At 48.0% G+C, this 14,130-nt stretch overlaps 1 protein-coding gene across 2 annotated transcripts in view; it reads right to left on the reverse strand.

Annotated features, from left to right (window-relative positions):
• Positions 1 to 14,130, reverse strand: part of TRPC4 (transient receptor potential cation channel subfamily C member 4) — a 99,309-nt gene that overhangs the window by 19,778 nt on the left and 65,401 nt on the right. The gene's annotated exons all lie outside the window — the stretch shown is intronic.

The raw sequence follows: 14,130 nt of genomic DNA on the forward strand, positions 1-14,130 counted from the left end.
GCCTAGTGATGAGGAGGGTATACCAAAGCATCTAGAATCAGGAAATACTGAAAGAATAAATATGATTTTGTAAGTGCCGTAATAGAAGCAAACAGGAAGAGTCTTGTAAGGAAAATGGTAGCCTGGGAAATCAAATGGGGGCCCTGAGCTTCAAACGTGTCTGACACCAAAGGCAAGACAAAGTCAGATGAGCTAGCCAATCATGACTTCCCGTGAACCCGTGAGAGTGACCAAGGACGTCCCCCCTCCTGCCCTGATGGCCCCGCCTCCAAACCCCTGCACACTGGGGGTTAGGATTTCAGCGTGTGACTCCGGGAGCACACAGACACGCTGGCCACACCGCCGGCCACGCCACTGCCCCACGCAGAGTGTGCACCCACTCAGCTCCTGACCACGGCCCTGAGTCCCTGCGCTCACGTCCCGGCAGAAGCCATGCATGGGTTTCGGGCACCCAAGCCGTGGGCTCTGCCGAGTCTCCTGCATGGGCAGAGCCGATACCCTCATGACCTGAGTTCATGCTGTTTTTAAAGAGATGAGAAGCGCTGCAGGCATCAGGGTGGCCGGGGCAGGGAGCTCAAGGAAGGAGGCGTATCCCTGAAGGAGGCGTATCGGGGACTGTCCCTTGCATCTGAAACTCCGTCAGACCAGGTGGTGACAACGTGCTGAGAGGGAAAGGCCATCAGAATCCCACGCACAGGATGGGGAGTTCTCACAAGTGAAAGTGGACAAGAGCCGTGTCCGGGACCGTCAGAAACCCAGAGAGCTTACTGCCACGAGATCCATGCCAGAGGATGTTAAACAGAAACTTAGGCTTTATAAAAGGAAATAAAAATCTCTATATCCAGAAATGGCTAAATTAAAAATAAATGGAAAAGATTTTTTTAAGTTGAATTTCTCTAACATATTATTGACTGCCTAAAGAAAAACTAATAGCCATTTATTGTGGTGTAACATGTATGCAGTATATGTAAACATAAAATCTGTAACAGCATCAGACGGAAGTTGAGGGAGTAGAATTTGAAACACACGGTCAGAAGGTTCTGATATTACATGTGAGACAAAATAATATTTGAAGTTAGACTGTGATAAATTAAAAATTCATACTGTTAATCCTAGGAAAGCCTCTTAAAATATTTGAGTGTATTAATAAAGACTAGAAGTGTACAAAGACATGAAGTTATAAAAACACTCAATCCATGAAAATGGATTATGAAGAATGAAAAAACACAACGAGGAACAGATGGAGCAAACAGGAAGAACAATAGTAGCGGGTGGATTTTAAATCTTCTCGCATCAGGAATTACACTGAATGAAATATATGGTCTAAACACCATAATCAAGCGATGAAAATGCATAATACCACCACATCACAACTCATCGATAGGTTAAATGTAAGGATATGCTAAAAGTACCATGAAACACTCATGGAAAGAACCCTCCAGGGGCTGGGCGCGGTCGGAAGAAGAAATGTTGCCAGGTGTGTCGAGGGAGTAACAGAAGGGGTAACAAGTTCAACTCACTGAGAAGACGGACGTGAGCGACCAAACGACTTTACGGTGCAAGATGCCATGATGACGGGGACTGGAAAAAAATGGGGGTGCAGTTACAGTCAGAGGTTTCCTTTCTCCCTGTAACCAGTGGAAGCGGCAGGCAGAAATGGAGGAAGTTACAGTACTGGACACCTGACAGCTGCAGAATACACCCTTTTTTGACTACAAGTGGAACAGTTACTGAGACAGACCATGTTACGGGCTGCAACACAGACCTCAGATCCGCACACAAGGTGACATCTTACCAAGTGGCTTCTATGACAAGGTGATAAGCAATAGATCAGTAATGATTTCTGGGAAATTCCCAAGTGTTTTGCAGTTCATCAATATACTTCTTATAACACTCGATCAAAGAGAAATTTACAGAGTAGTTAGACAGCATTTTGAGTTGATCGAAAGTAAAAATACAACCAAAAACTCTGTGATCCAGCTAACACGGCGCTGAAAGTGGCACTTACGGCCTAAATGCTTTGCCAGGACAGGGGCCCGACCGCTGATCTCCACGCAAACAGCAGGGGATTAGGCCCAAAACGAGCAGAAGGGAGAAATCAGCAACAAGCAGTCATCGATGATTCTTAAAGCATAAAACTTGAGCAAAAAAAATCAATGAAAACCAAATGTAGATATTTGAAATAGTCAAAGTTGATAAAACTACCGAGAATGATGGGCAGGAGATAAACAGAGAAGATATTCATGGCCAATATCAGGAATGAAAGAAGGGCCATCGATACAGATTATAGTGATTTGGGAGGGATAACAAGTAAATCAAATGAACAACTTGGTCCTCGCAAATTTCACAATTTAAATGGATTGCACATTTTCCCTGAAAAACACAAACTTCTCAAGTGATTCAACAACACAGAGTAACCTGCATGGTCTTATACTTATTTAAGAAGGTGAATTTATAGTTAAAAATCTGACAAAGACAGCTTCAGGTAGAGCTGCTTCATGGTGAGTTCTACCATACATTCAAGGAAGAAATAATAACTGTGTGAATCAAACACTTCCAAAAATACAGGAGAAAGAAACATTTAAGAGGGAGGTATTATTCTGATAATTTCAGACAAAAATAACACACACTCAAGTACACACATATAATCCTTAAGAATATGCACCCCCAAATCCTCAACAAACAACAAATATTAGTCAATTAACCACAGTAATATGTAAATTAATAATAAATCATGACCAGTGCTGGCTTCCCTAGGAATGCAAGGTGGTGTCAACAATGAAGAATCAATTTAATATATAGCGTTAGCACATTACTGAAAAATGGAAAGATCGTCACAGTAGATGCAGTAAATATATTTGAAAAAATGTAAGGTGTATTCGTGGTTAAACAACTTTCAGCCAAGCACACACAGAGGGCAATCTGTCGACTTGGCAGAGCACACCCATTCACATCTGCGACGAACATCACGCCTGCGCTGCACAGCCCAAGAACAAGCAACTTCGGGTGGGCCACTTGTGACTGGGTGTGGCTGCCACAGTGGGACCATTCAAAGGAGCCACCGAAGGTCCAGACACCACTCCAGGCCACCGTTTGCCACCCCCTGGTCCCACATCTTGACTGTGGTGATGCTCACAGGGCAGTAACTGTTTTATCAACATCTTAGATATCTGTACACTGAAAAAAAATAGTGCTACCCCTTCATTTGAAGGCAGCAAAGTTTATGAGAGATTGACGTGGATGGATGCAGGGATGTAGGGACAGTTTAAAAATAGAGAAACAGCCTTGGTTGGTGTGGCTCAGTGGACTGAGTGCTGCCCTAAGAACCAAAGGGATCGCAGGTTCGATTCCCAGTCAGTGCATATGCCTCGGTTGCTGGCCTGGTCCCCAGTAGGGGGCGCATGAGAGCAACCACACATTGATGTTTCTCTCCCTCTCTTTGTCCCTTCCTTCCCCTCTCTCTAAAAATAAACAACTTTTTTTAAAAAAGAAAACCCTACTGTTTTAAACAACAAAGAAATAAAATATCAACTGTAACACACTGGTGACAGGTAACACAGCATTCACACACACGTCCCTACACTTTCCGTATGTTGGGAAAGTCCACAAACTGAAAGAAATAAAAGTACATTAGACATGAAGGTCTGTCTTTAATTGTAGGAAAGTGACAATAGCTATTTAATGTTTTAAATAGAGTTTTATTAACTTTCTGTGTTTTAATTAATAACAAAGGAAGACGGACTCGGCTGAACCATCGCAGTGTGTATTGTAGAGTCCGCGGCAGACCCTGCGGTAGTTCGGATGCGGGGCTTCCACCCTAGCTTCCCCTTCAAGGTCACTGCCACCAACAACTCTCGTTTGCCCGCTTCCCTGAGACTGGGGGGCTGACAGTAGCCACCACCTCCCTTTGAAGGAAGGACGCGAACAGAACTGAATAAAACACATGCAGGCACTGGAGCTGAGCTTGTGGTCAATTTAGAATTTCTTTACCCGACGAGAAACTTCTGCGGCCCTTCTGGCCCCGGGTGCGGGCTCAGCACCTGGCACAGCACAGCACACGAGAGACAAGCAGGCCCACGGAGGCAGCGGGACCGGTGCCATCGCTGGTGAACAGCCGGAGCAGGGTGGGCCCTCAGCACTTCCTCCTCGAGGTTTCACACACAGCTTGTTTCGCGTGACACTCTGCCAGTTCCCGGAGACCGGAAGATGTGTCACTGATTGGACACGGGATGTCAGACTGCCCGTCCTCAGAAGGCCCAGTGGCAGGCACGGGCCGCCAGGGGTGCCAGGTGGCAGGCTCGGTTCCACCGGTGACCGGCTTTGCATCCCCGGCCGGAGGGCTCACCTTCCCAGGCTCCTGTTACCTCGTTTCGAAGGCGGGGAGGTTCGGAATACACACAGAATCCTGTATATAGAACCACGCGGGACGATCCCTCCACCCCATGACATAAACAGCTGGCCACGGCTTCTTCCTGTTTGGATTATCAGAATCGCTCTACAATCAGTCATCGCCGTAGCTGCCACGAGAGGAGGAAAACCGCCCGAGGCTGAGATGCCGACTGGCTGTGTCCTGCCTCCGAGAGCAGAAGCTGGACCTCTGACACGAAAACCACAGAAGGGAACCTTCACGCCCAAGGTGAGCAAGGCAATCTGAGCTGTTCCCAGACCACACCTGGAGGGTCTCCCACCGGTCACCGTCCGGAGAAACTCCCTGGACGCCTGGAAACCGGGTCCCTGTGACCTCTAAAGGTCATGCTGACTCAGCATCTGTGGTTCTGATGTTTCCGAATTTGCATGATTCATAAAAGGGGATGCATTTTCCATACCTGTCTAGCCGACCAGAGGGTTGGTAGTTTATTTTCCTCCACAGGTAAAGCGCAACTCTCTTTCTGCTCCCACCAAACTGGAATTATTAACCAAATGTGATTATTAAGAGTCACCAAAGTAGAGGATGCCAAGGATTTTGTGGGTGATCATGCAGAGGAAAAAGACATCGGAGGGCAGGGTGAGGGCCACGGGGAGGAGGTACAGAGAGGCAGCGCTGAACCGACCGCTCCTTCGGGTCTGAGGGGACTCTGTTCTCAGCAGACGGGTTCAAGGGCAGGCAGGACGCTTCAGGCAGAGTCTGGGCCAGAGGCCTGTGGGTGTCCTACAGAGCAGAATGGCAAAAACTCACAATTCAGACACATTCCAGCCCCTCTGAAGTCCAAAGAGGAGACTTTAAACATGACTTTTCTGACAACATAAAAACAGTTTCACTTCCGACCTTTGGGAGGCCCCATCCTACAGGAAAAACAGAGACTCTGATCAAATTGAGAACTCACGTCGTCATTTTTGTTTTAAATGTGAGCTGTAAACAGGACTGTAGACCAGTGACACTGAGCTAACGGTGCAGGGGTCTCCTGTCTTCGAAGCACAGATTAGATGCTCACTCCACATGGCTCTCGTCCCCACACATCTGTCTGAGGACGGACAGTGTCTGTTTGCTCCGAGCATGTTCGTGAAATACCGAGTGTCCTGTCTTCTGGCCACGTGCTGTGACGTTTTTGAAGAAACGAGCCTTTAGGAAAAAAAATGCAGAAAATCGACTGTTCCTGGTAACTAGAGTCTGCAGAGAACAAAACGGGAGGGAGCTTCTGTCTCCAAGTGTTCGCCCTGTTCCCACAGCGGGGACCTTTCCAAACGGCTCTCTGCGGTCTGCGAAAGGACGTCAGGCTTTCTCGGAACCCTCTCATCACAGGCAGCAATGACAAGCCTGTGTGACCCAGCCGGGGCAGATCACGGCCCAGATGAGTCAGAAAACTTCCTTTCGGAACTACACGTGGCTGCCAGGAAGTCTTTACTCCATTTTCCCAGCTTTCCCACGGGGGTTGTGGCCAGGGCTGGGGGGGGCGGTGACGGCCACCCTGTGGAGCTGGCCCCACGTGAGGACGAGGGGAGGCGGCCCCCCTCACCAGGCCCACTGAGCACCTCCCGCCCTAGAAATGTGTAACTGCAGGAGGAACACCTCTGGTCTGGTCCCTTCTTGCTGCCGGGACTCACAAGGAGCAAATAATCCCAAACAAAGGGGGAGTTGCCTTTGGACCAAGGGCCTGTTCTGGACCCCAAAAGCTCACTGAGGGGTCTGACCCTGGGGGTCTCGTAACAACACCCAGCCCCACGCCATGGCACCAAGTCGGTGAAGACGAAGAGAGAACGGAAGGGATTCCTCCTTGCTGTAGTCCTCCCCCGAAATCAGGGAACAAGAGCGTAGTCAGAACCCAGCCTCCGCCCCAGGAGATGGGCGAGTGTGGCCGTTCTCCCCGGGAAGCCCCCCGAACGCGGCTGCAGGAAGCACTGAGTGAAGGGGCGCCTCGTCGCTGTTCTACCTGAAACTCAGCGGTGAAGACAAGAGCCCCCTGGCTGCTTTCTGAAGACGGCTCCCAGGAAATCTCAGCCGCCTCAGCTTCTAGGGCTGACCCGGGGCACGAGGACACACCTGTCCCCCGCCACCTGCGCCCCAGCCCTGCGGTTCGCACGGGGAGCAGCTGGGCAGAGGCGACAGGAGAGCCTCGGGCTCGGAGGACGTCCTGTGGCAGGGGGGCTACTCCCCAGCACCGCCACCTCCCCAGTGAGGGAGGGACAGTCCACAGAAACCGAGTTCCACCAGGAGAAGCGGGCCCCCCATCCCAGCTTGGGCCTTGGCTTGAGCAGTTGTCCCGCCCACCCCGCCGTCTCCCCGTGGGTCCGGCTCATCGGGGACGACAGAAGAACCAAGGGGCCTGGCGGCGGGCGGCCTGACCCCCTGCCGTACAGGGCTTCGAGGTTCTGTCAGTGTTTGTGGAGTGACCGCCTATCACAGGAAGAAGCTAGGACTGAGCCGTCTTGCCTGTCTGTGCGTGCGGGGTCACCGGACCCCCAAAAGGGTCCAGCTGCTGAAGACGAGAGCGGAGGAGCAGGAAGGTGTCAGGCGAGCGGATTCCAAGAGCCATGTAGTGCGGAGGCACAGGGGGCCCCTGAAGGACACCCGCCTAGGCACCCATCGGGGGAGTGGGCGGGTCTCGACCCGTCGCCCAGGCAGCCAGTGACGCAGACGACCAGTAAGGCGAGAGCTGGGACCAGGGTCCCCGTAAATACAGCAGACGCTGGGCTCTTCCTGCAGCCAAGGAAAGGGGAGCACAGGGCCTGGGTCCCTCTCTCCTCTGCTCCAGCGTTGGGTTGAAGGACGAGAGAAAGACGATGGCGTGTCTTTGAAGCCGTGCACCAGGGCTTTGGGACGAAGAGAGCTTTAAACTGGTAACACGCTCCAAGTTTTCATCTGATCTGGGACTACTTCTTAATAACGCCGAATTTCAGGACCTGTCGATGCCCGCCAGACGGACCGTGAGAGACAGGGAGAGTCCAGGGCCGTGGGGAGCGGGGTCGGAGGAGGCAAACCGCTCCACCTGCAGATTCTAGCTGAGACTCCGTGACAAAGTCCCCACGTGAACACAAAACTGGGCTCCCAGGGTTGTGTCTCAGTCTAATGTTCAAAGACCTGGGGTTTAGGAGTCAGTCAACAGGGGAGAAAACTCAAAATCTAAATTTTTTTATAAAACTCCACAATAATTATGACTTTATTTAGCAGACGATGCCTCAAAAAACACTGACTTACAGGGGCAGTGAATAGTTAAATATGCTTAATTTGACTTCTGAAAACCCTTAATTACTATGGTTCTGATATCATCATATTAACATTTAGAGAAAAAAATTAGGAATGTACAATTAAGGAAGTAAGGATTTTCAAAGTATGTCAGGAAAGGCTATCATGATAGTTTTGGATTAAGACGCAGGATGTAGAACTTAGAATTCTGGGTCCTCTGACAGCTTGTGACCAAAATACAGTAACTAAGAAACCAACTAAGTTCCTATCAACCCCATGACATACTTTTTATAAGATGTCTGTTTAAATATTTCCATAAAAACCAAGGCATGGAGTGTTTATGAAGACAGGACAACAATGAATGAATCCTCCCCCAAATCTTTGCCCACGGCAACTCTTCGACAAGAGGCAAAGGCTCCTCAATATGTGGAGTGACTATTAATGTATTCATTATGAAAATTCCATTTTTTCACCAAATACAAACCTCTAACGATTTTTAAAATATTTGCCTACAAAGAAAACATATTTACCCCTACCCTTTCCTAAGGATGTCCTACACATCTGCATACCAATGAAAATTTTAAAAAATAATGACATCCTCCGAAGCAAGGAAATTGAACTTTGGGTCTTAGTATGTGATCACGAAAACAACACTAACGACAAAAGCCTGGGGAGGGCCGAGTCAGAGGACTTTACTCCTTCTTTGCTGGAACAGACGGCTCCTCCCAGCCTTAGGCGGCCACAAGTACCACACTCGGTTTAGACTGGAGTCGGGGTGGTGGCGGGGGTGGCGATGGGGGCGACGGTGGTGTGGTGGGCGGTCGTGATGAACTTGGCACATTAGCCAACGTGATAGTCAACCGTAATTTACAGCAAGTGTGCGTGTTGAAGTGTGCTGCATCCTTAGTGAATATTAAGCACAGTCCATCCCAACCTGACCTGGGTGAAGATCAGCGTTGGCAAAGAGGCAGAGAAGAGAGGAACCGTATTCACGTTTGGAGACCCGAGTTCCGGGGCTGTCTTGGCCTCCTCCGCTTTTGCTCCGCACCTTCCAGGGCAGGATTTGTGGAGGACGGAGGCTCTGGCTCTGCGGTCACACCGCCTGGAGTGTGAATCTAGTACCTCGCACGTGCTGCCTCACTGATCCTGGGCGAGGGGTCTCATCTGTCCAAGCCTCTTTCTTCTCTGGAAAACGAGATGCTAGCATCATGGAAGGCAGCTGTGCTCACCACTATACCACCAACGCCGCACCGAGCACCATGCATTAGGGTCCAATGAGAGGGAGTCGTCCCTGTGCAGTTCCAGCGAGAGCACACATCCACATCCCTCAGCACAGAGCTCAGCTTCTCCACTTCCGCCACTGTTACCTCCCTCACCCTGCTGCCCTGCGGCTGCGACTATGATTCCACGGTGATTTGGTGATTCGCAGCTCCCAGCGACCACATCCGCTCCCCCCGTCCCCCCCCCCCCCCCCCACCCCCCCCCCTCTTTCGCTTTGACCCCTCCTCCTTCCTCCTTTGCCTTCTACTCTTCTGCCCTGTCTCTGCCCCCTTCCCCCAACCACCTGAACACCAGGCACTCTCTCATGGCCTGTAGATTTGACTTGCGGTGCATCAGAGGTGTTACCGCGTTGTCGTGACCGAAGAGACTTAATTTCCTCTCCAGAAAAAAGTCATTTGATCAGCAACAGAATGTGCACAGCCAACCACTAAATCTCTATAAATATTTTGTTGTGTGAGATTATAATGCTTCAGTCTTGATACATCTGTAAAAGTGACCTTAAAAAAGTTATTCCATACAGATAAACAGGAAAGTGAGGGAGATATGTCATACTGTAATAATTACCTGGTTTTCTGAAAATTAAAATACCCCTTTACATTAATAAACAATGTTCTGCAGCGGTATGTGAGTGGCTGCGGGTGCCTTCGGCTGGTTTGCTGCGGAGGCGGGAGCACCTTGCCGAGTGAGAGAGCGGGGGGCCACCACGGGCTTGTTTCTCATCGCCGTGAGAATAACTTCGGGGATGTTGGGGAGGGAGTTCATTCAGGGGCAATGCAGGAAGCATGCGACGACCTGAAGCCGTATGCTCTTAATGCCTATCAGGCAAAAGATGAATAAATTGTCACAAAAAGGAAGAATATATACATGTATATGTATAGACACACACATATATAAAATCTGGATGAAAATGTGGTCACCCTTTTCTATTTTACACTTTCAGTTTGGCAGGCCTTGTGAACATTTTCAGATTTGTTAACATCAACCTTTTACAAGATAAAAATACACAATAAATACGGAAACAAGAGGCAAGTTTTGTTACAGAAACACTGTTAAATAAGCATGTGCTATAGGAAAGATGTATAATCCGGATATTATGAGCATTTCTTGGCTTACGCCTAGGAATTCACTAGAGGTTATTTTTAACAGCACTTAGATGTCTCCGATGGTGCATCTCTGCCTCGGTTCACCCCTCCCATCACGCTCAGTGCGCCCAGATTCGTACACACTCAGTAATCACTGAGTGCAGGGTCAGGCCCCAGGACACGGCAAGTCGCTACAGACACCACTGCCCATTTTCATTAAGAACAAAGTGTTCCTGCCTCACTAATATAATAGGCTTCATCATTATTCTACTTACTGTACATACAGTGTTATCAATTTCATAACTCAGGCTAAACTGCTATGTCTACATCCAGACATTTCATATGTGTGCACACTTTTCTGATGGAAAGAAGCTCTGATGCAAATGTCATGGTCGCCGCGGAGTTATGCTGACGTCTGTGGAAAAATAAAAACCGGTTTTTGGAAGGCCTTAGAAGTTAGCACCCCAAAGTTTTAGTTTTCCGTATTTTACTCCACATTCTCTCCAGAAACGAACAACATCTACCTGAGATGAAATTGCTACTGTAATTCAGATGAGTTTTCATATGATACACACACACATGCTACTTAGTTTGCATGTACATTTTATGTAAAAAGGGAATTATTCGAGTGACCATTTTAGTCATTTTGGAGCCCCAGCATATATGTTAAAACTCAACCCCTGAATTAAACCCCACCCCGTGGCAGGGCCACAGCCAACAGGAGGCAGAAGCAACAAGGTCTCCAGTCTGGCCCCAGGGTCCTTTTACTCCATCATTTAGTCTTTCTAGTGACTCTTTTTTTAAAGAAGATTTTATTTATTTTATTATTTATTTTTAGAGAGAAGGGAGGGAGGGAGAAAGAGAGGGAGAGAAACATCCATGTGTGGTTGCTTCTCACGTGGCCCCCACTGGGGACCTGGCCCACAACCCAGGCATGTGTCCTGACTGGGAATCGAACCGACGATCCCTTGGTTCGCAGCCCGTGTGCAATCCACTGAGCTACACCAGCGAGGGCCCAATGACTGTTGATAGACACTTAAAAAGTACAGCTCTGTTGCCAGGCCCATGCGCATGCTGGACACAGCTACTGCTTCCGTTTTCATCCCAGTTTAAAGGGTAAACTGACAGTCTGAGAGGTGCACTGGTGTCTGTCTGTGTAGTGTCTGCCTATCTGTTGCGAGAGTTATAACCTAATCACCTCCAGTCTGTTTTTCTGCTAGTTATCTTAAGATGACCAAAATCATGAGTTGGATTCCTGTGTGAGGCTTTCAGGTTCCTTTGCTTATTTGCTTCAGTTCGTCCTGACAGCAAACACCTGCAAGATGAGAACGGCTGCTTGATGGGACAGAGGAAGAGTCAACAACCTTCAATACACGGCGGGAAAAAGGCAGGGCGACAGCTGTTCCGTGAAAATCAGCACAATAAGGGCAGATCAGAACTCCAGAAAAAGAACGAGACAAAATGAAGAAAAGCAACCTATCACATGCAGAGTTCAAAACACTGGTTATAAGGATGCTCAAGGAACTTGGAGGGGGCCTCATAGCATACAAAAGACCCAGTCAGAAACAAGAGATACACTGACTGAAATAAAGAACAATTTACAGGAAGTCAACAGTAGCGTGGATGAAGCCAAGAACCAGATCAATGATTTGGAACATAAGGAAGCAAAAAACAACCAATCAGAACAGCAAGAAGAAAAAGGAATTAAAGAAAAAAAACCACCAAGGACAGTGTAAGCAGCCTACGGGACAAGTTCAAGGGTCTCAACATTTGCACCATAGGGGTGCCAGATGGAGAAGAGAGAGAGCAAGAAATTGGAAATCTAATTGAAAAAACAATGAAAGAAAACTTCCCTAATTTGGTGAAGGAAATAGACAGGCAAGTCCAAGAAGAACGCAGAGTCCCAAACAAGACGGGTGTGTAAAGGTCCACTCAAAGACACGTTATCGTTAAAATGCCAAAAGTGAAAGATAAGGAGAGAATCTTAAAAGCATCGAGAGAAAAGATGTTTGTTACCTACAGGGGAGTCCCCTAAGCCTGTCAGCTGATTTCTCGAAAGAACCTTTGCAGGCTGGAAGGGACTGGCAAGAAATATTCAAAGTCACAAAAAGCAGGGACCTACAGCCAAGGTTGCTCTACCCAGCAAAGCTGTCATTTAGAATCAAAGGGCAGATAAAGAGCTTCCCAGACAAGAAAAAAACTAAAGGAGCTCATCATCACCAAACCATTATGACATGAAATCTTAAAGGGACTTATTTAAGAAAATGAAGATCAAAATACGAACACTAAAATGGCAGTAAATACATACCTATCGACAGTTGAATCTAATAAACTAAGCAAACAAGAAGAACAGGGAGGCCCATGGACACAGGGGGGTTTAGATGAGAGGGGTGAGGGGGGAAGTACAAACAGGTGGTCGCAGGGCGGCCTGGGGGGTGTGGAGTGCAGTGTGGGAAAGGGAGAAGCCATGGAACTCGTACACGTGACCCATGACATGAACAGGGGGGGGGGCCTGAGGGAGTGGGGGGTGATGACTGGAGGGGGGCAAAGGAGGAAAAATTGGGAAACTGTAATAGTATAATCAATGAAATACAATTTTTAAAAAAGGAATTCAGGAAAAACACAATAATTAATCAATAGTAATACAGGAATAAACTCTGTACTTTGTCCTCACAACTGGAAACCTACTTTTGCCCCACCCTGTATAAGAAAGTCTGAAGAAAAAATAATTTAAAAAGGTTTGCAATATTATTGACTATATTCTCTATGCTGTACACCTAAAACTAATATAAAATAATATTGAATGTCAACTGTAATAGGAAATACGTTTTTTAATTGAAAACATAAACGAAAAGTTCTGTTGGAGCCGAGTCCAAGTCACCAATGACAGCGGAAGGATATAAAAGCCGTTACGGATTCGAGGATATAAAGCTCAATAGACTTGAGTTTAAATACTCAACGAGATGTTGAACTTCAGCAGGAAAGATAGTAAAATTAACACAGAAACAAGATATTTGGATTTGTAAGGCTGAGTCTGTTCTTACTGTTGAAACACAGAGAAGTGCATAAAAAACAAATTCCCAAGGGAAACTGTACTTCTTCAGGAGATGAAGGGACTGATCTCAGAGGACAGGTGGTAAAGAGAGAAAACTCACAACGTGAGCACGTAAAACAAACAGGTCTTTTTCCAGGATAAACAGATGGGAGGTCTAAAAGTAATCATTTTTCATAAATCCTGGTATCACAGGCCCAGGAAGCACCCTCTGAATACAGAGAACAGCACATTTAGCAGGAATAAAGGAAAATATTTCTTTCCACCACAAGAACTGCATGGTTGTGGCAGTAGCTGAAGATCGAAGGTGGTTCGAGAAGCCTTGGGAGAAGCCCTGAGCTTCTATGTCTCAGTAAAATGAGCAGAGGGGGGACACGCGGACAAGCCACGCTCTTCTCTGTAAGGTGTTCAGTCCTGCGGTTACAAACCTGAGTGCGTAAAGGGGGGCACCACCGACTCCACCAGGCAGGAGGAAGGGAGACACGGAACAGGCTCCGGAGCACCGGCACCCAGTGAGACCACCCCTTTTGTCTCCATCACACGTTCGGGAAGAGTCTGAGTCACCGCTACCCATCGCCTTTAATCCTCCTGCTCAGTCCCTCCTTTAAAATTAAATTGAACTAATTTAATTTTTTTTAAATGACCAATTTTCTCTCCACTGACAAAGACAGCTGCCCGGCAGTCCATGAACGGACACACAAACACTGAAGGATGCCCTACTGTTCAATCTCCTATTATTCTGACTTACTGTGTAATTCAAAAGAGAAAGGGTTGAGTGTTAGAGAATGTTCACCGTCACTTGGTGTCCAGAATGACTAATTCTGACGAGGCGTTTCTACTTATCTTCCAGGAGGTCTATCTATTACAAAATCGGACCGGTGACTCCTGCACGGCCCGCAGCCCACGCTGAACGCCTTTAAAAGTTAAACGCACAAGCAAACACCCAGAGAAGCACTCTCGGGACCTCGGGTCCCCTTCCCTAGACCGCATGCAGGCGCGGGCCCGACCAGCTGGGGAAGCATTACTTCGCGGTGGGGCCTCGCCTCGGAGCTGGGGCGGAGGGAGCTGCGGGGGGCGCCCCGAGCCCCAAGGCG

Source organism: Artibeus jamaicensis, unplaced genomic scaffold, assembly GCF_021234435.1.
Source record: "Artibeus jamaicensis isolate MK-2021 breed Jamaican fruit bat unplaced genomic scaffold, CSHL_Jam_final contig_415, whole genome shotgun sequence".
Lineage (NCBI taxonomy): Eukaryota > Metazoa > Chordata > Mammalia > Chiroptera > Phyllostomidae > Artibeus > Artibeus jamaicensis.